The sequence below is a fragment of the Hoplias malabaricus genome, chromosome X2, assembly GCF_029633855.1.
Source record: "Hoplias malabaricus isolate fHopMal1 chromosome X2, fHopMal1.hap1, whole genome shotgun sequence".
In the NCBI taxonomy this organism is placed as follows: Eukaryota; Metazoa; Chordata; class Actinopteri; order Characiformes; family Erythrinidae; genus Hoplias; species Hoplias malabaricus.
In genome coordinates, this window is record NC_089819.1 from 36,051,885 (window position 1) to 36,074,279 (window position 22,395).

Consider the following 22,395-nt stretch of genomic DNA (forward strand, 5'->3'; position numbering starts at 1 on the left):
GCACAGTAGCGCAGCAGGCAGTGTCGCAGTCACACAGCTCCAGGGACCTGGATGTTGTGGGTTCAATTCCCGCTCTGGGTGACTGTCTGTGAGGAGTTTGGTGTGTTGTCCGTGTGGGTGCTTCGGTTTCCACGGTCCAAAAACAGACATTGGTAGGTGGATTGGCGACTCAAAAGTGTCCGTAGATGTGAGTGAATGTGTGTGTTGCCCTGTGAAGGACTGGCGCCCCCTCCAGGGTGTATTCCTGCCTTGCGCCCAATGATTGCAGGTAGGCTCTGGACCCACTGGGACCCTGAACTGGATGAGTGTTTACAGATAATAAATGAATTAATAAAAAAATGGTAAGCACTTATAAAACCTAGGGATGATCAGTATTATTTTTAAAAAATGTGCAATGTTAATTTCTTTCTGTGTAGGGCTGTCCGAAATAACATTTTTTGCGCTTTGGAGATTCGGCCAGGGTATTCAGCTAATATTTGAATACTCGGGGAGTGGGGTGGTGTAAGTCTTAAAAATAAACACTTGTTAAGCCGTGATGTTTTCAACCTTGTGAAACGTCACATCCGGGTCCAAACTGCTTCCTCAGTATTGCCAACTTGATTTTGCTGCTAGATGATTTAGCCACTTTTCAGACCTTCTGCTAAGTTGTTAAAAAAAAAAAAGGCTAGCACCAAATCTATTGACTTTCTGTACAAATCTTAGCTACTTCTTATAGTAGATTATCACCGATAGCACAATTCGTAACAAAGCTGTTATGACCATGAGTGGGAGACACGGCTCTCTCTGTGGCTCCTGTGCTCCCAGAGATGAAGCAGCCCAGTCAGTCCACATGGAAGCTCAAACACATTAGAAGGAGCTGTGAATGTACAAATTGTGCGACCAAAAGCACGTTTGCTTCTGTTTACCTTTAATTTACGCCTTTTCTGAAAGTCCTGAACAGAGATCACAGAATTGACTGAGACAGATTTGATTGATTCAGCTTTATTCAAATAGTAAACATGTCTTGTGAATGTATGATAAGGGGCCTAATAAGGGTGCGATTGGACCCAGAAATAGGAAAACGTCACGTCTAGCATCACACTTAACAAGCGTAATTGTTGTCATTAACAAAATCAGCTTCTGACCCCTGCTTCAATATCCCTCTCTCTAGGTTGTGCTTTGGCTCAAAGCACGGCTTAGCTCGCTAACCCGCTAACTAAGGCACAGAGTTTGCACACTTTAACCAGTTTGAGTGGAGGGGCTCTTATTTCAGGCACAAAGCTGACAAAATGAACTGTGGCATCGCCTTGCTTCCTTGTAAATGTGTTGTTTTAGCATGTTATGTTGTTTTATATGACTGAGATTTAGGCTTTATTAGCACATACTTTTATGAGTATACTATATAGTATATCATACTTTGATGAGCCTGAAAAGTGGAGTGTTTTTACTGCTGGAACCTGAATGTAGTGGAGCGTTGCCTTTATCAATAATCACAATTGTTGGCGACTGTCCAACAGACTTCAGAGTCGCCGAGCAGCTGAATAGCTGAAATGCCCGACACGTTCTGCTGTTCAAACACCAGTCCAAGCTTCAGTTGACATTGCTTTATTTTATATCGAATCTTCAACATCCAGACATTAAAAGAATCAATGAATCAGTCCACAGACATTCTTGATCGACAACGGTATAAAATCCAATTCAAGTAGTTCACAGGCAAAAACGTTCACATCTGCAATGGCTTACAGCATTTTTGGACGGTCAGCAAATAGTAGGCTTCCCCCATCACCCACTCACTTCCCCTCACCTAGCGAGTGAACAGGTGATATTACAGACCATTACCGCCACCAACACCACGTGACCCAGTTAGTGCACGTCATCCCTTAGGTGCACAAAAGCCAAGAAAAAACCCAAGTCTATGCCTGTCCTCAAAATTCCGGCCCCTAATTATTACATTACCACACAGTAATTATTACACATCTAACACCATAATCCAAGACATACAACACATTACATCACAGATTCTCAATGAAAATATACAATGCATTTAAAAGTCCATCCAAGTTATTTCTTTCTTTTCTTCTCCTTGTAAGTCAGTCATAGGCCAGAGGTTACCAGCACTTATGCCTAAATATCAAGTCAGTCTGCGATGTATGTCTGTAGTTTTGTCCACATCAAGTCATATTGTAGTCCCATCAAGTTGGTTCCAAGATGTTGTCATAAGTCAGAAGCCTCCTGAAGAAGGCATATCTTTGTGATTGGTCTGCATACAAGGCTGGTTGAGGTCTGACCTACAAGTCCTTTCTTGTCCGGTGCAACTGCTGTGGCCAATGATCCAGGAACCACGAGGGGCAGAGACATCCACTATGAAAACCACATCTCCAGGACTAAAGTTGCTTTTATTATGTGCCCATTTCTGGCGCTGTTGAAGTTGTGGCAAATGTTGTTTAACCCATCTTTTCCAGAAGAGGTCAGATATGTATTGGACTTGTCTCCGTCTCTTACGTGCATAAAGATCTTTTTTCTGGAACAGACCAGGTGGTAAGCATGGATTAGACTTGAGAAGGAGGAGGTGGTTTGGTGTTAAAGCTTCCATATCATTTGGATCATTGGATTCCTGTGTAATGGGCCTATTATTCAGGATTGACTCCACTTCACTCAGGACAGTTTGAAGGCCTTCCTCATCCAAATACTGTGTCTGCAAGGTGGAGTTGAGAACCTTTCTGATGGAGCAAATCAACCGCTCCCATGCTCCACCATGGTGCGATCCAGTTTGTGGGTTGAAGATCCACTTAACCCCCATTAAAGCCAATGCATCAGCAATTCTTTCCTGATTCCACTCTTCCATAGCCCGTCTCAGCTCATGCTCTGCCCCCACAAAGTTGGTACCATTGTTGGAATGCAGTTCTTGGACCTGACCTCGTCTCACAATGAAACGGCGTAAGGCGTTAATAAAAGAGTCAGTATCAAGAGATGAGGCAACCTCAATATGTACAGCTCTAATCACCAAACACGTAAAGATGGCTTCACAATACTTCTCCCACGCTTTATTTCAAATGGGCCAAAATAATCCACTCCAACAAAGCTAAAGGGAGGTTTCTCAGGGGTCACTCTACTTTCAGGCAAGTCAGCCATTTGCTGTTGGCCTAAGGATCCATGAAGCCATCTGCAGACCACACACCTTGACATGATGCTCCTTATCAAAGTGCCTGCACCAGGAATCCAATATTTCTGATGCAGCCTTGAGAGAATATGGTTCCTACCATTATGACCCACCTCTTTATGGATATGCTGTAAAATGAGATTAGCAATATGAAGATCCTTAGCAATTATGGCAGGATGTTTATAATTTTCTGACATAACAGTCCTACTAAGACACCCGCCAACTCTGAGCACATCATCCTCTAAAACAGGATTCCGTTTATAGATGTAGCTGCTTCGTTTCACGCTCTCTCCCCTTTGGAGACAGGAAATTTCTTCAGCATACCTTTTCCGCTGACAGAATTTATTATTTGCATCTCAGCATCCTTTATCTCTTCCAATGAGAGAAAGCCATTACGGAACTCCACCCTGCGATGAGCATCCTTACACTGAGTTGCATCAGATAAAGGCTAAAAACGTGCCTTGTCCTTTCCACAATGCAAAAACAATGTCTTGAACCTCAGGATCCAACCCATCACCCTGACGAGGCGTATCCAAGAAGAGGTACGACTAATCAAATCAGTCAATGGACCACCATTATCTTCTGCTTGTAAAACATTAATAGCGGCAGACATTTTGACTTCAGGGTCTTCATGTGGGAATTCCTGCAAGTTCTCTGGGATTACAGGCCATTCTTTCTCTGGCTGCATAAGAAATGCAGGATCAGCTATCCATTCAGTGTTAATTAAAAAGGGCTCTGCCCTCATACCTCTGGAAGCTAGGTCTGCGGGGTTTTGTGTTGTGTTCACATACCTCCATTGGGAGGCCCTGGAAACCTTGGTTCACTACGCGAAACCTTGATGTCTCATTATTGATATATTTCAACACTGAGGTACTGTCTGTCCAAAACACTGAATCTAAGAGAGATAGCCTTAGCTCCCTCCTCCACATTACATCCATACAAGCTGCCACCACAGCTGTTGTCAATTCCATATGAGGAATCATGACTAGTTTTAGGGGTGCCACCCTGAGCTTCCCCATTATGAAGGAACTGTGGGTGTGTGAGCAACTGTTATGCAGGAGCAGGTAAGTAACAGCACCATAACCCTTCTCACTTGTATCTGCAAAGTGGTGTAACTGAGCAGTAGCCGCCTCTCCAAAGTCAGGAGGTTTTAAACATCTTCTGATACTAAAGTTATCCAACAGATGCAGCTCTTCCACCCAGTCTTTCCATTCTTGAGCAACTGCGAGCGGTATAATGTCGTCCTTATCCCCTTCTGGCACAGATCTTGAAGAATCTTCTTGGCTGTGAAAATGACAGGAGCAAGAAATCCCAGAGGGTCATAGAAGGAGCTCACTGTGGAAAGGATTCCTCTGCGGGTCAATGGTCTGTTGGGATGGATATACAGAACTTAAACGCATCTGACTGCACACACCACCACACTCCCAATGCTCGCTCAACAGGCAAAATATCACAGTCCAAGTCTAAGTTTTTAACTTCCTTTGCCCTTTCCTTCTCAGGTATTATGGCAAGAGCGCGGCGGCTATTAATTATTCACGTTGTCAGGCAGATGCCGCCCTTGGCTCAGATGTCTCCAAGGCCCTTATAAAGAGATATGGCTTCCTCTTCTGAGGCGAGACAATCATCCACATAAAAACTGTATAGGATGGTGTCAATCACCTGCTGGCTAAACTGTGCCTTGTTCTCTTCTGCACATTTCCGTAGATCATAGTTAGCACAGCTCGGAGAAGAAATTGCCCCCAAACAAATGAACACCCATCCTATACTCTTGCATTCTCTGACTGAAATTGCCACCAGGCCACCAGAAAAATCTCAAAACTTGTCAAGCATAAAAGCAGAAATTCTGTTGGCGGTGACTGTTGATGGACATCCTGGTCTTCCACAGCATTCCCTGCCAAGTGGCCCATTTACCGTCCAACCAAGCACAGTCTTAATGGCAAAAGGTCCATCATCTACACTCTGGACGACCTCCAGAGGTTCCAACGCTCTAGGCATGTTCATGCCAATCAAAAGCTCCACTTGCGCCTCAATTTCTGGCAGATAAACACGCTTCAAATGTGGCCAGTCATCCAGATCTTGTTGTCTTGGGATGTTACACACATTAACAGGCATTCTATGTTGAGTGAAGATATCAGGCATTTCACAGTAAACATCACTCTCCAACCCAGCAACTTCCAATTCAGTCACAATGAAACTGTCCACCATTTTCTCTTGTCCCATGGTGCGCAAGAGAATCTTGGTCTTCCTCCCAGCAAGATCCAGTTTGTCCAGAAGACCCATTGTACAAAATGACGCTGAACTCCCCTGGTCCAAAACGGCATACGTTTCCACTGTTCTTTGGCCTTTCTTTGATTTTAATTTAACTGGTACAATGGCAAGCTTACAGTCTTGTTCACCAGCCCCAGTAAGGCCACTAGTCTGGACTGTAACGGGAATGTTATCTGCTTCAGTGTCAGACTGGACCTCTTTCTCCTCCTTGTGATGGATACGAAGGATACTTGGATGTCTGAAACAACAAATTTTACATAAAAGGCGTTTTCTACATTTTTTGCTGATATGCCCAGTACACAAAGAGCCAAAACAGATGCCATTCCTTTAAAGAAAGGAAATCTTTTCATTTTGAGGTTTCTTATTACGCAGAGAGCATGACTCCAGCGTATGTCCACCCTTACAGAACAGACAAATCTTCACAGAAGTGTGATGATCTTGAGCCTCTCTTTGTCCCATCACACTAATACCGGAAGTATGTCACAGCGGCTACTGTGCCGGTACACACAGCAGAACAGCTGGTTTTACCATAATTAAATATTGGATGTGTTTGTGTGTTAAAGTGTTGTGATTTTTATTGTACATGGCATGACCAATTACCATGAAAATCATCCATGGTCCAAAATATCCAATATTCAACACTTTATATACCTGTAGTCATGAAAAGTGCATTTTTTTTATAAAAATGTACTAGCTAACATTTTTCTATTTTAATTCCAATTTTTTTGTCTTCTCTTTTTTACTTATTGGAACTGCCTACACATCAGAGAAAATGTTTGGCAGGTAAATTTCAAAATATTGATTACAGCAAGGGCGGCACGGTTGCGCAGCAGGTAGTGTCGCAGTCACACAGCTCCAGGGTGACTGTCTGTGAGGAGTTGGTGTGTTCTCCCCGTGTCCGCGTGGGTTTCCTCCGGGTGCTCCGGTTTCCTCCCACAGTCCAAAAACACACGTTGCAGGTGGATTGGCGACTCGAAAGTGTCCGTAGGTGTGAGTGAATGTGTGTGTGTCTGTGTTGCCCTGTGAAGGACTGGCGTCCCCTCCAGGGTGTATTCCCGCCTTGCGCCCGATGATTCCAGGTAGGCTCTGGACCCCCCGCGACCCTAAAATTGGATAAGCGATTACAGATAATGGATGGATCATTACAGCAAAAAGCAAGCCTAGACAAAAGAAAATAAATAAAAATTCAGGGGGGGTCCCATTAATGCTCTGTGCCAAAACCTTTAGATGGTTATCTGTTATACGAAAATATCCTTTGATGCAGTGAAGGGCAGGAGACTTTGGAATTTGTTAAGGATATTAATATTCTGAAAGACTAAATTATCTTACTTTATTCCAGAAGGAAAATTGTGATTGCTGGAATTCTGGTTATACATATAGATATTTTTATTAGAACATGCTGTGTTGGTCCCAAATATATTTTAAAGAAAATATATTTTGTACTGAATATATTTATAATAGATTTTTTTTATATTAGAGATTTTGTTTTTGTAAATTGATGTCACATTGATCTGCCCCAGTAGATTAATGTTGATACACAGTGTCAGCCAGAGCTGTTTCAATTACATTTTAGAATACACAGTCATATGATAATATTATGACCACAATATTTCTGTCCATTCTCTCAACTTCACTGACCATACAGCAGCCCTTTGTTCTAGAGTTACAGACTGCAGTCCATATGATGCTTTGGATACTTTTTTGACCCCTTTCATGCTTCAATGGGCAGGTCCCTACCAGGTGTTGCTGCAATCAATAATATAGCACAGAGCCTGTAGTAGCAACGCCACTGACACACCCACGTCTCGTTTAGTCTGTTTTCCTTTCTCAGCACATGGCTTTGTTTTATTTATGTTCATGCCCCGCCTTTGTTCCGCCTCCTCGTCTTTTCCCTTGTTATCCGTTTCAGGTGTTTCTTGTTTGTTGTGTTATTTAAGTCCCCTTCCCTCACTTCCTGTTGTCGTTCATTGTTCCTTGTTTCGTGTGCCATGTTCAAGCCGTGTTATTCTTCGTGTTCCTTGTTTTGTTAGCGTTGGTCTTCGTATGGTTTGCCATGTTAGTTGTTCTTCGTGATGTTCGCTTTGTTCTTTGTATTCTTCTTCGTGTTGTTTGCCTCGTTTCTCATGCTCGTTTCATGCCCGCTTCATGCCGCCTAGTCTGTTAATGTTTGTCTCGTTTATCTCTTATAAATAAAGTCTGTGTTATTAGCGTTTGCGTCCGCCCTCATTCAGTCCGCACCCCTCAGCCCTAACAGCCACAGTGTTTTTGAATGTGTAATTCCTTATTTCTTAAATTGGTTTGTAAAATATGTTATATAAACAATTTAATAATGTTAAATAAATTGCTTGTAGTTCAAGAATTTTCTGATGTTTTACTGGTCAACACACATTAATAATAAAAAGTCAGTATTACCTTTTAACAGCCAAAATGTGTCACTACATAACTCCAAGCTCTGTGGTTATTTAACAAAATAGGATTACTCATTTAGCCAGATAACTTTAATATTATCCATGAGGAATATTCAGCTCTTCTACAACTGCACAAGCTTAATTTTATGTTTAAATGATATGTTTAAACAGAGAAATCCATACTGCTCTAGTTTGGTTTTCCCAACTGAGCTAAATGTATATTGTTAGTTATAATCTTGAGATAAAAAGTGAGCAGAGCAGGAAAACGTGGAAACTGTGCAGAAGGTCAGCTGCATGGTAGTGTCAATATCTGTCTATTATAAATGTCGCTGTAAAGGTCGCAATAACCAACTCCAATTTATATTGCATACAAAAATAAAATTATTTGTATAATATTGACAATTGCCCTGCAAAGGACTGGCGCCTCTCCAGGATGTGCTCCTGCCTTGCGCCCATTGATTCATAAAACTTATAACTTGACAACAAAATATCCAGCTCTGACATTTGTGCTCCATGACTTTTGCACGAGTGCTTCGAGTTCTGCCCATGCTCTCTGAGGTTTGTGCGCGAGCTCTCCGTTTTGTGCGCCTGATCCCTGAGTTTTGCTAGCAGTTTTGGCACAAACCTCTCGCATGGGTGGGTTTTCTCAGGGGTGCCTTCCCATTGGATGTTGAATTTTTAAACCCTGAGAAAACCTGCCCACGCGAGAGGTTTGTGCCAAAAATGCTCACAAAACTCGGAGTGCTCGTGCACAGAGCTCGTGCAGCTTGCATACAAAACTCAGAGAACTCACGCATAAAACAGAGAGCTCGCGCACAAAGCTCAAAGTGCACGGGCAGAACTCAAAGCACTCGCGCACAAAACGTCAGAACTGTCAGAAAAAGTCATGGATCACAAATGTCAGAACTGGATATTTTGTTTGCAAGTTATAAGTTTTGTTTGAGATTATTTTTTTGTGCGATTCATTTTGGCACAAATCTGATTCCATACAAATCTGATTCCATAGACTCCGACCCACAACGACATTGAAGTGGACAAGCGGTTACAGACAATAAATGAATAAATGAATGAACATAAGACCGGTGTGTGTGTACACCAGCACAGTAGCCGCTGTTCTGCAGTGTGTACTGGCACAGGACCCAATGTGCTGCTGGGTGTACTGGCACAGTAGCCGCTGTGCTGCAGTGTGTACCGGCACAGTAGCCGCTGTTCTGCTGGGTGTACCGGCACAGTAGCCGCTGTGACATGCTTCCGGTATTAGTGTGACAGGACAAAAGGGGACAGCATAGTAACATCTCGGATACAGCTTCTACTGCGCTATTGTTTGCCATTTATCTTTCAACATATATGGTAACCTTTTAATCACAGCAAGCATGTTGGCAGGTGTGTTCAATTCAGAGAGGCCATGAACCTCTTCCATCGCATTGCAACACCCACGAAGATGAAGAGCCTTTCCATCATCTGATCTGATTAATGGCCATGAGTGGACCTTGTTCAGATAAGCAGATGCAATTACATGTTCATTTCTAAAATGATCATACAGCAGTTTTCGCTTTTAAATATCCAGCACCATTAGACATATGTTGACAGCTCTTGATGAGTTCATTGGGCATCCCCCTGGTATACTGTGCAAGGTAATGCAGGCAATCGTCAGCATTGCCTGTTTTTGCTTCTCTGACCTGTTCAAATGAACGCATGAAGGCATGGAAGTGCAGAGGATTGCCATCAAAGACTGGAATTTCTCTTTTAGACTTTGTTGATAGATCAGCATACTAGTTAATTCGCTTTGTTTTTCCATAATGGACAAAAGGTTTCCACTGCTTGCTGGGCAAGCAGCTGGCTGCAGTGGCAAACCCGGTATTGTGCTACATGGTCTTAAAAGATTAGAAGGCCCCATTAGGAGAGGTGCAGGCTTATCCCTTTTCATGCCTTGTTGCACTGATTTTACTATAGGCTTCACATTTCTAATAGTTGTATTTTAAATTAAGTGTCTGTGGAACAAAGGTCTCTACATCAGCATTCAGGATTTCAAAAATTGTTTTCCTTCGTTTTAAAATATGATTCCATTCCAGATCTAATTCTCAGCACATCGACCTTTGCAACAGTTGCAGTGATGTCTGCTTCAAGTTGAAGTTGTTCTTTCTTTCTCTTCAATTGTTCCTCCTGTTCTTCAATTGCATGTTTTCTTTGAGCATATGTTGACGTGCGTGCAAGGCAGCCATTTCGGCTTCTGCCTTGAGATGTGCAGATATAGCTGACAATACCTTTGAGCTTAACTTACTGCCTTGATTTGATACACTATCGGATGGCAACACATCATCATAGATGTCATGCTGAAGATTAAGAAACAATTGAGGTTCCTTTTCAGCGTGGTCTTGACAACCCATGTCCCCCTCTGATGGGGTTTCCTGGGATGGCACAGTGTCAAAAAATGGCCTGCTTGAACATTTATCAACCTCAGAAAGCCATATTTTAACATCCTCAATAAAACCTTTATTGTACTTTGTGATGCTTGAAAACCATGCATTTTGCTTATCTTTCTCGTCAGATGGAATTAAAGGCAGCAGAGATTCATGCAGTGCACTGCAGTGAACAAATATCTAAATATTTGGGGCCAGCCATATTGCTCAGAAAATAGTCGTTCGCCAACTCGTGCATACATGGTGTCACTAATAGCAAGAAGTGTACACAAATAAACCAGTGAATTTGAGGTGTAAGCTGACAAAAATGAACTGTAGCTTTGCCATGCTTCGTTATAAGTAGGTTGCTGTAGTGTGTTAGGCTGTTTTAGGTTTCGTTCAAGACTTATGTTGACAAGGCTGAATACATGTGGAATGGAGGATGGACTTTATCGCCACGTTTATCCAATAAATATGAAAATCTGAATCTCAAAATTATAAACCGAATACCCAACTAACGAATATCCGGAGCCAGTCCTATTTCTGTAGTTGTTTTGTATCGTCTAAATACAGAAGTCAAAGGACTGTTAATTAGCTAAGTAAAAAGTGTAGGCACAATAAGTTTTAGCCTATACCTTTCTGTTTTTATTTGTTTTGTTTTGACTGCCATGTCTATTTGTTATCATTATCATTGTTTTCTTTTTGTGAGTGCAGTATGCTAACTCACTAATCTCGAACCCCGAAGTTCTTTTACATGTGACACGTATCAGAAAATAAAAGGTCTCGAATCCAAAACTTTTCATTTTTATCTTTACTATGAACTTAAAATCATACAAAACAAAAGATGAATTCCTGACTTCTAAATTAAGTAGTGTTACGGTCAAAAGACTGTGTTACTCCTAGGCTTGAGACTTCTGCCGTCTTCTATGCACCCTCACACATTTATACTAAACTCAGCAACCCATCAGATTGCATCACATTAAAACAATTACATTTCAAAATTCTTATACTATAAATTTACTTACTATAATGTTGCTGACCATAAATATATCTCAAAATTATGTTACAAATATTAATAAAGTATTAAATCCAAATTTGCTATACAATAAACAAAAATGGCTCTAACACTTTTTAGGCAATTCATTTTTATTCTATTCATTTTGAAAAACAAAATAAACACTAAATTCACTAATGTGCACAAAATTATAATTGTCATATTAATATTAACTTGTTTTCACCACCTGTAACTTACCTGAGTTGTGTTTCCCAAAAGCATATACTATAACTACATTAGCAAACCTAGTTTGAATGATGCAGTTGCAATGCAAGTATTGTTGGAATCACCGGGGTAACTAATAAAAAGAAAACTCTTAAATTATCACAAGTAACAATTACATTTTTCTAATAAAAATTACATTTTTTATATCAAAAATAAAATTTTTACTAGTAAAAACAATAAATACTACAATATTTACTAGTAAATATTAAATTCCTGATATCAGAAATTAAATTTCTTCTAGTGACAATTGAAATCTTGCTAGTAAGATTTAAATTCTTACTAGTAAAAATAGCTTTTAAACTAGTAACAACTGAATTTTCACATGTGCAAATTGAATTCTTAATTCAAATTGAGTCTTAGATCTGGCAACCCGTTTGGCTGTTTCTGTACCCGTTTGGAAGCTGTTTTGATCGCTCGGGTTTTCCTGTTTACTCGTTTCCATTGTTATTTCTATATTTATATCTGTTTTTATAACCTACTAACCATCCATAGATCTATCTTTTAGATTGTCTCCGCAGGAATATTCATTACAGAGGCACTAAAACTGCCACCGGACCCTGGAGTAACGTTCTTGGTGTAAGTTACTAAAATTCACTAAAAGCGGTAAGTACCTGCAATTCCATGGCTACTACTGGCTGTTTTGCCTGCTCAGAGTGTGGCATGTTTAGTTTAACCCCCTTTTCCACCTCTAGCGATAAATATAGTGGTTGTATTTGTAGTAAGTGTCAGCTAGTTAGCTCCCTGGTGGATAAAGTGGACCAGCTAGAAGTGCGCATCCGGAGCTTATTATTGTTGAGGGATAAACAGCGAGATTCAGTGTTAGCAACTCCGGGTGCCTTAGGGAGAGTTAGCACCCCCACGACTCCGGCGTTAGAGCCCTCACAGCGGGGTGAATGGGTGACGTCTCGGCGTCATAGCCGGAAAGCTAAGGCTGATGCTAACGCTGAGGCCAAAGCTAGCCCACCGGGACACCACGCTCCTCCGATTCGCGTGTCAAACAGGTTTGCCCTGCTCAGCGAAGCACCCGCTGAGGAGCCTGTTAAGAGTGCTCTGGTTATAGGAGACTCTATTGTTCGGCACGTGAAATTAGCTACTCCTTTAGGGGCGCCGGCAGTAACAGTTAGCTGTTTATCGGGAGCCAGAGCGCCGGATATTAGTGGCAACCTTAGACTGTTAGCTAATAGGAGATATTCGAGGGTAGTCATTCATGTAGGGGCCAATGATATTCGTCTGCGGCAGTCTGAGGTAACTAAGGGTAATATTAGAGAGGTGATTAAACTGGCCCAGATGATGTCCGATGCCGTAATCTGCTCTGGCCCCATACCAATGCGGCGTGGCGACGAAGCTTACAGCAGACTTTGGGCGTTAAACTGCTGGATGTCCAAGTGGTGTTCCGAAAATCAAGTGGGCTTTATAGACAATTGGTTACGTTTTGAGGGCAAGCCTGGTCTTATAGGTAGGGATGGTATCCACCCCACGCGGGAGGGTGCTGCCTTACTTTCTTGCAGTATAGCACATAGTCTTTTAGTTAGTCAGCAGAGTAGTGTAGATAGCTGCTGACAATCCAGAGCCGGGACCAGGCCGCAGACAGACAGGCTAAACCGACCGTCTGCGAACTGTCTTGAGACGTCACCCAGGTTCAACTGTATTGAGACTGTGTCTTTCCCCCGAACTAAATGTAAAAGTAGAAAAACAAAATCAGCCTGTTTCAGCAACCTAATCAATATTAAATCATACACAACACCTAGCAGCAACACCTCAGAACTAAAATTTGGGTTACTCAACATAAGATCACTAAACTCAAAAGCACTCATCGTAAATGATATTATAAGTGATCATAAATTCAATGTTTTCTGTCTCACGGAAACGTGGGTTAAACCAAATGAATATTTAGCACTAAATGAAGCCACCCCCCTAGGCTATAATTATGCACATAGCCCAAGAATATCAGGCAAAGGAGGTGGAGTATGTGTAATTTACCAAAATACCCTAGAAATTAGTCTTAAACAATGTGTCACCTTCTCTTCTTTTGAGGTTCTCTCCACTATTATTACAAATCCGGTCACAAAAAAGGACGCATTTTTATTATGCAACATTTACAGACCACCAGGGCCTTACTTAGAATTTCTGAAAGAATTCAGCGATTTTGCTACAAACCTAGCGGTGTGCAATCATAAAGTTATAATTGTAGGAGATTTCAATATCCATTTTGAGAAGGAAAGTGACCCACTAAAAAAGGCATTTACCTCAATCTTAGACTCTATTGGTATTACTCAAAATGTAACAGGGCCTACACACTACTACAGCCACACTTTAGACTTAGTTCTGACACTAGGTCTTAACATTGACAAAATTAATATCTTACCGCAATCCTCAGCAATCTCCGATCATTACTTAATTTCATATGAGCTACGTTTTAGCCATAATATATGTAAGAACCCTCGCTATTCTACAAGGCGTATAATAAAACCATCTACCGCCCTACAATTTATAGAAAACCTACCAGAACTATCGACCCCAGTTCCAACTCCATCAGACCCAATGGACCTAGATGTACTAACTGATTACCTAGAAAATACCTGTCGATCTACTTTAGAAAAGGTAGCACCACTTAAACATAAAAGTATAAGACAGAAAAAGCTCGCACCATGGTATAACGATAAGACCCGTACTTTAAAACAAACATTACGAAAACTAGAGCGGAAATGGCGATCAACCAAGCTTGAAGTGTTCCATTCTGCCTGGAAGGACAGCCTTATAGAGTATAGAAATGCCCTCACTAAAGCTCGCTCAGCATATCTGGCCTCGCTGATCTCCCATAATAAAAATAATCCGAGAGCACTGTTTAGTGTGTTTTCTAGAATTACAAAAAATCAAGCAGGTTCTGAACAACTAATTCCAGCAACTCTCACCAGTAAAGATTTTATGGACTTTTTTAATAATAAAATTGAGAATATTAGACAACAAACTCTAGCCACAGGATCAAATCCATCCTGGCTGCCACCTGATGTGAATGAAATAAAACATAATATAACTGTAAAAGAAAGACTTGAAACCTTTTGCCCACTCCCACAATTAGAACTAGAGAAGATTATCACCTCCGCAAACTGTACAACTTGCACACTTGATGCAATTCCCACAAAGTTGCTCAAAGAAGTACTACCAGCTATTATTGATCCTCTTTTAACTATAGTAAACTCATCGCTTAGTCTGGGCCATGTACCCAAAGCTTTTAAACTAGCAGTTATTAAACCTATGATCAAGAAACCAAATCTTGATGCTAGTACACTGTCTAATTACAGGCCTATTTCAAATTTGCCATTTCTGTCTAAGATCTTAGAAAAAGCTGTGGCCCAACAACTTAGTTCATATCTACATAAGAATCATATATATGAAAAATTCCAATCTGGATTCAGGCAACATCATAGTACAGAGACAGCTCTAGTCAAGATAACAAATGATCTTCTTCTTGCCTCTGATCAAGGCCACGTATCCCTGTTGGTGCTTCTTGACCTAAGCGCAGCCTTCGATACAATAGACCACAATATTCTCATAGAAAGGTTAGAAAACATGGTTGGAATCACAGGGACAGCCCTATTATGGTTTAAATCTTACTTAACGGAACGTTATCAATTCGTAAAAGTAAACAATCTAAATTCAAATTATTCTAAAGTAAGATTTGGAATTCCACAAGGCTCTATTTTAGGACCATTATTATTTACATTATACATGTTACCGCTAGGCACAGTTATAAGAAACCATGACATTAACTTTCACTGTTACGCAGACGACACACAATTGTATATTTCAGCCAAGCCCGATGACAAACACAGATTAAAGAAAATAGAGGACTGTGTAAAAGACGTGAAAGGCTGGATGTTGCGTAACTCCTCCTCCTAAACAGCAACAAAACAGAGGTCCTGCTTTTGGGTCCAAAAGTGACAAGAAATAAATTATCAGACTTAATTTTAAATCTAGCTAACTTTCCAGTTAAACCTGGTTCAGCAGCAAAAAATCTTGGTGTCATAATTGACCCGGATTTATCATTTGATCAACACATAGGTAGTATCACTAGGACAGCTTTTTTACATCTTCGCAATATTGCTAAGATTAGAAATGCCTTATCCCTTCAGGACGCAGAAACATTAGTACATGCCTTTATTACTTCAAGGCTTGACTACTGTAACGCACTACTGTCAGGATGCACCAGCAGCAATTTAAGAAAACTTCAACTAGTTCAAAATGCTGCAGCTAGGGTCCTCACTAAAACTAGAAAATTTGAACATATCAGCCCAGTTTTATCATCACTTCATTGGCTGCCTGTTAAATTCCGCATTGACTACAAAATTTTGTTATTAACATATAAAGCTCTACATGGGCTTGCTCCTGAATATCTTCAAGATACAATTTCCTATTATGAGCCCCCACGTTCACTCAGATCACAGAATACTGGATTTTTAAATGTTCCCAGAATTCAGAAGGCCTCAGCTGGGGGAAGAGCCATTTCTTATAAAGCCCCCCAACTCTGGAATGATCTTCCAGAAAATGTTCGGGACTCAGACACAGTCGCAATCTTCAAATGTAGGCTAAAAACTCATTTGTTTAGTTTATCATTTGGTAGCTAATGCTCCCCCATAGATAAAGGCGGCAGATCTGGGGGGTCCATGGACACAGGGAATTATAGTATACTGAGACGCTGGTGCTGTCGTCCCGCCGCTTCTCGCGATCACTCAGGTTTGTTGACGGTGGAGCGGAGGGATGCCAGTGTTTCAGGATGCTCCCGTGTCTGTGTGTCCTCCTGGTTCTCTCCTTTTAGTTAATGCTGTCATAGTCAGATCTGCCGGAGTCATTAGCCACACTCTGGAAATTTTCATATTTTCTACTTTACAAACACAAAACAGTTCAAAACTAATTCCATCCCTTTACATCTTTCTGAGTAAACGACTGCCCACCTGTCTGTCTGGACACTGATGGATGACTGTCGAGATCCTCCTCCACGCTTCAGACGAGCTGCCCACGCTCCAGCAACCACCAAGTGCCTTGAAGCTGTCCCTACACTGAAGTTCTCATGGACTACTAACTATCATCACCAGTAGATTGACCAGAGGAGGATGGGTCACCCCTTATGAGCCTTGGTTCCTCCCAAGGTTTCTTCCTCAGCTGGGGGAGTTTTTCCTTGCCACTGTCGCCCCTGGCTTGCTCACTTGAGGGTTTTACATTTGTCTTTACATTTCATGTCAAATCTTGTCTTACTGGAATTCTGTGAAGCTGCTTTGTGACAACATCAGTTGTGAAAAGCGCTATATAAATAAATTTGATTTGATTTGATTTGATTTGAATTCATTGAATCAAGAAAAAATTATTAAAAGCTAAAATTGCTTGTCATAATATCTTGCCTTTTGTTTTGAATAGTCATAATTCCAATTAAAGACATCTTAAATTCCATCCATATTAAGGATTTCTTAAATATATTTTAAGATATCTGTAACTAAATTGTAGATATCTGAAATTAAATTCTAGATATCTTGAATGAAAATAATGACTAGTCAAATCTAGGTTAGAGATATCCAAAAATATATATTGCACATATCTGTAATGTACATTCAGTCACACAAAACTAAAATGGCTTTCCATAAGATCCTCAGGATGTCCACTGTGTTTGTCTTATGGGATTTAGTCAGTAAAGTCACTTCGCACTGCAAATGTTAAAATACTAAACCATGTTTTATGCCCGTTTGGCAATACATAAAAAAAAGAATCAGAGCAGTAAAATTGGCGTTTAATTTGGAAGAAGACATTAGCTTGTTGCTACGTCACAGTAAGAAACTATGCAACACCGCAGAGTTGTGCTACTTTGTCGAAATGTGTTACTTTGCAGCTTTGCGCATGCTCAAACCCAAAAATGTTTACGTTTTCATTTGTTGTACATGTTAAATATGTTTTTCTCCTGTGCATTACACAATCTTAGTTTATTATTTGCTTGAGTGTACCAAAACGGTACAACACGAATTAAATGTAAAAATATATAAAATTATGGGGCGTTTCTCTTTCTCGGTTGCGTTCGATGTCACCCGTCCGGGCTTATGGACCAGTAAGATCATTGAGACGAATAGCGTATTACTGACGAAATTAGTCCCGGTTTCCAACCCAGGTGCCGGGCAGAGCGATGGGGAGTGGTCCCCAAGGTCCGTGGGGCCTGTCAGTGGGGTCACTGTCATAAATCAGAGTGGTTTCCACTCGGTCCGCCTCGACCGGGTACCTTTAAGGTCGAGTCCCAACCCCGGATCTCATATCACGGTGGTATTGGGACGGCCTGTGGGTCTATAGGCCACTGACCATCTGCCCACTTGTGGGGTGGGTGGAACGGGCCGCCCCGTCGATTGTGTTAACCCGGTTAAGCCCGTTTCCACCCCGATGATTCGTTCGATGTATGCCTGGGAAGGTAAAACATTCCTGGGCATGGGGGGTCGAGCGTATGAGGGGTTTCCCCCGTCCCGAAAGAGTCGTTTTACAACCGATGATTCGTTCGATATGCCTGCCCGGGGAGGGTCAACTTCCCTGGGCACCGGGGGGTCGAACGTATGAGGATTTTCCCCCTTTTTAAACCCATAAATTTGCCCGTGCCTTTTTAAACCCATAAATTTGCCCGTGCGCGAGTCGACGGGGCCGCGTAACCCCCGAGGCGTTGGCCGGCGGTTATCCGCCGGTCCGTGGGATCTCCCGACGTGGGAGCGCACCACCGGGCCCCGGCTGGAAATGGCCGGAGGCAAAGAGCGCATTAGAGGTGACACGGATCGGTCTTCCACAGACTGCGGCTGGAAGTTCGCAGGGTCGGTCTACAGATCGACCCTTCGTCTTCTTAAACGCAGACTTCCGTAGGCTCCGGGGGCGAACCGTAAACCTATGCCGACCTCCTCGCGCTTTGAGGGGGCCAGGATTCTCTTCCATTCTCTTCCCTTAACGGCCGTCCTTTACGACCGTTTGAGCTCGGTATACGCGGAGCACCAGGGGCAGGCTTCTAAGCCGAAATACCGTGCTTAGAACGATCCTCCCCGCCTTGTGCTCCCAGCCTCCATGGCTCGTGGATGCCCGTAAGAGGCGTCCGCTTGTCCAGAATTGTTCCGAGGGGGACTTGGTCGGTCGATCCAACAGTAGGTCCGTTCAACGTCCGCGTCGGTGGTGCCTTAGAGTCGGGATCCGTTTGAGGGAAGGACCCGTCCCCTAGCCTGCACCGTCCGGGCGAGAATTATACGTTTTCCAAGTTGCGGAGCCGATTGCAGACCCCCACAGCGGGGTCGCATTCAATCCTCTTCGCTGGTGTCCCTTGAGATTATTCTCACTGGCACCATGCGCCCCCTCTCTTTCCTCAGCCAGGGTTTGAGATCCAGGGGGATCGGTCTGGTTGATCCTGCCAGTATCATATGCTTGTCTCAAAAATTAAGCCACGCTAGTCTAAGTACACACGGGGTACACACTAAGTACAGTGAAACTGCGAATGGCTCATTAAATCAGTTATGGTTCCTTTGATCGCTCCACACGTTACTTGGTATAACTGTGGTAATTCCAGAACTAATACATGCAAACGAAGCGTTGGAAGGGTTCTGGGGGTTGGCGTGAAATATTCTCCCGGCCCCTGTCCCCCGGATACGTGCATTTATCAGAACCGAAAAACTCTCCCGGCTCCGGTCGGGTCGCTTTGGTGACTCTAGATAACCTTTGGCCGATCGTTAAGCCCTCCGGGGCGGCGACGTATCATTCGAGTGTCTGCCCTATCAATTTTCGACGGTAGGCTATGGGCCTACCGTGGTGACCACGGGTAACGGGGAATCTGGGTTCGATTCCGGAGAGGGAGCCTGAGAAACGGCTACCACATCCAAGGAAGGCAGCAGGCGCGCAAATTACCCATTCCCGACACGGGGAGGCAGTGACGAAAAATATCGATGCGGGTCCTATGATCCTGTGGAGCGTAACCGAAATGAACTCAATCTACATCCGTGAGTGAGAACCCATTGGAGGGCAAGTCTGGTGCCAGCAGCCGTGGTAATTCCAGCTCCAATAGCGTATGCTAAGATTGCTGCAGTTAAAAAGCTCGTAGTTGGATATGGGGACGGGTCTCGGATCTCCTGGACAGTCCGGATGGGTGGGAAGCTCCCTTTGGGGGTGACCCTCCGTCTCGGGGTGGATGTTGTGAGACTCAGTCCCTACCACCGGTATCCTCTGCTCACCGGCGGCGGAGAAGCCCTTAGCTGGGTAATTTCACTGCGGTGCGCGGTGGGTTGGAGGGTCCGGAAGCGTTTACTTTGAACAAAGCAGAGCGCTCAAAGCAGGCTGACACGTGCCATGTCTGACTGAGCTAGGAATAATGGAATAGGGCCCTCCGTGGGGCGTCGGGGTCTCTCTTTCGGTACCGCTGGTCGTTCCGGAGTGGGGCTCCGGGGCTTTCACGGTCCTATTTCGTGGGTTTTAAGGACTGAGGGCAATGATTAAGAGGGACGGCCGGGGGCATTCGTACCACACCGACAGAGGTGAAATTCGTTGACCGGTGTGGGACGGACGAAAGCGAAGGCATTTGCCAAGAATGTTTTCATTAATCAAGAACGAAAGTCGAGGGAGCGAAGACGATCAGGTACCGTCGTAGTTCCGACCGTAAACTATGCCGACCCACGATCCGGCGGCGTTAGGTTAGCGACCATGACCCGCCGGGCAGCGTGTGGGAAACCACAAGTCTTTGGGCTCTGGGGGGAGTATGGTTGCAAAGCTGAAACTTAAAGGAATTGACGGAAGGGAACCACAAGGAGTGGAACTTGCGGCTTAATTTGACTCAACACGGGGAAACTCACCCGGCCAGGACACGGTAAGGATTGACAGATTGATGGCTCTTTCTTGATTCTGTGGGTGGTGGTGCATGGCCGTTGGTAGTTCGTGGAGCGATTTGTCTGGTTAAATCTGATAACGGACGAGACCCTGTGCCTTAAAAAGTTACACGGCCCTCCCTGGGTCCCTGTGGGGGCAGGCGGCCCGAGGGGTCAGCGGTCGGTGGCCGAACTTCTTAGAGCGATCCGAGGCGAGGCAAAGCCGTATGAGATTCGGGGCCATAACAGGTCTGTGATGCCCTTAGACGCCCGGGGCCGCACGTGAGTTACACTGGCTGGTTCAGCGTGTGCATCCATCCTATGCCGAAAGGCCTGGGCAATCCTATGAACGCCTTCCCCGCTGGGGATAGGGGATTGTAACTTTTCCCCTTGAACGAGGAATTCCAAGTAGTCGCGGGTCACCAGCCCGCGTCGATTAAGTCCCTGCCCTTTGTACACACCGCCCGTCGCTACTACCGATTGGATGGCCTGGTGAGGTCCTCGGATCGTCCCTGAGGTGCCCCTTTGCCTCGTTGAGGTGGGAAGTTGATCGAACCTGGGCATCTAGAGGGAGTAAAAGTCGTAACAAGGTTTTCGTAGGGGAACCTGCGAAAGGATCATTAACGGTGACCTGGCCATGGTGGGTGCCCGCCCTCCATGCCAGTAGCCACTCGGTCTTTAAGCAAGGCCAAATCCCCCGGTGGGTACCTTAAAGGTATGGACCCCAGACACCTCGTACCTTTCGTCGTAGGCTAAAGTGAGTCTCCCTCCGGGGGGGACGGAGCGAGCTGACCTCGGAACTCGGGGTTATGGGAGGACCGCCTTTGGGTGCATAGGTTGCCGGCCACCACCCCCGTTCGGGGGTCTCGAGTGGTAACGGAGCCGGCCGCCGGTTGTTAAACCAAACCATTGATCGTTAAAGGCTTTAATTCTGCATGCGCGAGTCAAAGGGGCTAATGCAACCCCCAGGGCGTTGGCCGGTGTTCGCCGGCCTTGTTGGGATCTTCCGGACGGGAGCGCACCACGGGCGAAACTCTTTCCCTCTCGGGTTAGAGCGGAGCTTAAGAGCGCATGCAGGGATCGGGAGGTGTATATCGGCAGCTCCCTGGGCTTCGCGAATGACGGACCGTATAAATAGTCTGAGACCCGTGCGCGAGTTGAAGGGGCTGATGAGCCCCGGATGTGGAACACAGGTGGGATCTCCACCCAGCCTCACCCTCCGTGGGGACTTGGGAGCGCACCACCGGGCCCGCTCATCCCCTCCGGGGGGAGAGCGTGGCTGGAGCGCACACCGGGTACAAACTTTAGACCGGGACCCGTACGCAAGCTAAGGCAAACTTACCCCGATGGCCGTGCGCGAGTTGACGGGGCCCAGAGAAACCCCCCGAGGCGTGGACCGGCGCAAAGCCGGTCTTAGTGGAATCTTTCAGATTTCCCAATTGCTGGGGACTTGGAAGCGAACCACCGGGCCTCGCTGGAAACAGCGAGGTTAAGAGCGCACGCTAGCCATCTACACACCCGGGTGTCTTGGTCTCCTAACACGTAAAAAAGGAAAGGTTGGGCACCACCGAGGCGATCCATCTGGATGCCAAGCCGGGTTTAATGACCCCCAGCCCGGGGTCACCCGACCATAAAATTCCCTTTGTTCATGAATCCCTTCCATCTCATCCAAGGGACGTGAACCTAACCTAAACCCTTAAATTCTGTTGTTCAAAAGGCTTTAACCCAAAGTCCCTTCCGTAGGGGCGGGCAAAATGATACAACTCTTAGCGGTGGATCACTTGGCTCGTGCATCGATGAAGAACGCGGGAAACTGCGTTAAATAATGTGAAATGCGGAACACAGATCATCGATATTTCGAACGCACATTGCGGCCGCGGGGGTCCATCCCGCGGCCACGCCTGTCTGAGGGTCGCTTTACCCATCGATCGGTCTTCCTAGACCGCGGCTGGAAGTTCACAGGGCCTCCACCTCGGACGGCCCTTCGTCTTTCTAAACCCAGACTCGGTTCTTAAACCACCGTGTGGCGAGAGCTCCGGACGTAGGGAGA

The 22,395-nt window shown here is 44.3% G+C and overlaps 1 long non-coding RNA gene and 1 other non-coding gene across 2 annotated transcripts in view; one reads left to right on the forward strand and one right to left on the reverse strand.

The window, feature by feature from the left end:
• The window catches only part of LOC136676615 (uncharacterized), a 43,762-nt gene that overhangs the window by 4,475 nt on the left and 16,892 nt on the right, over window positions 1-22,395 (reverse strand). The gene's annotated exons all lie outside the window — the stretch shown is intronic.
• LOC136677564 (5.8S ribosomal RNA) lies at window positions 22,107-22,260 on the forward strand. The gene has a single exon (XR_010796370.1). It is a non-coding gene; the product is annotated as a 5.8S ribosomal RNA (ribosomal RNA).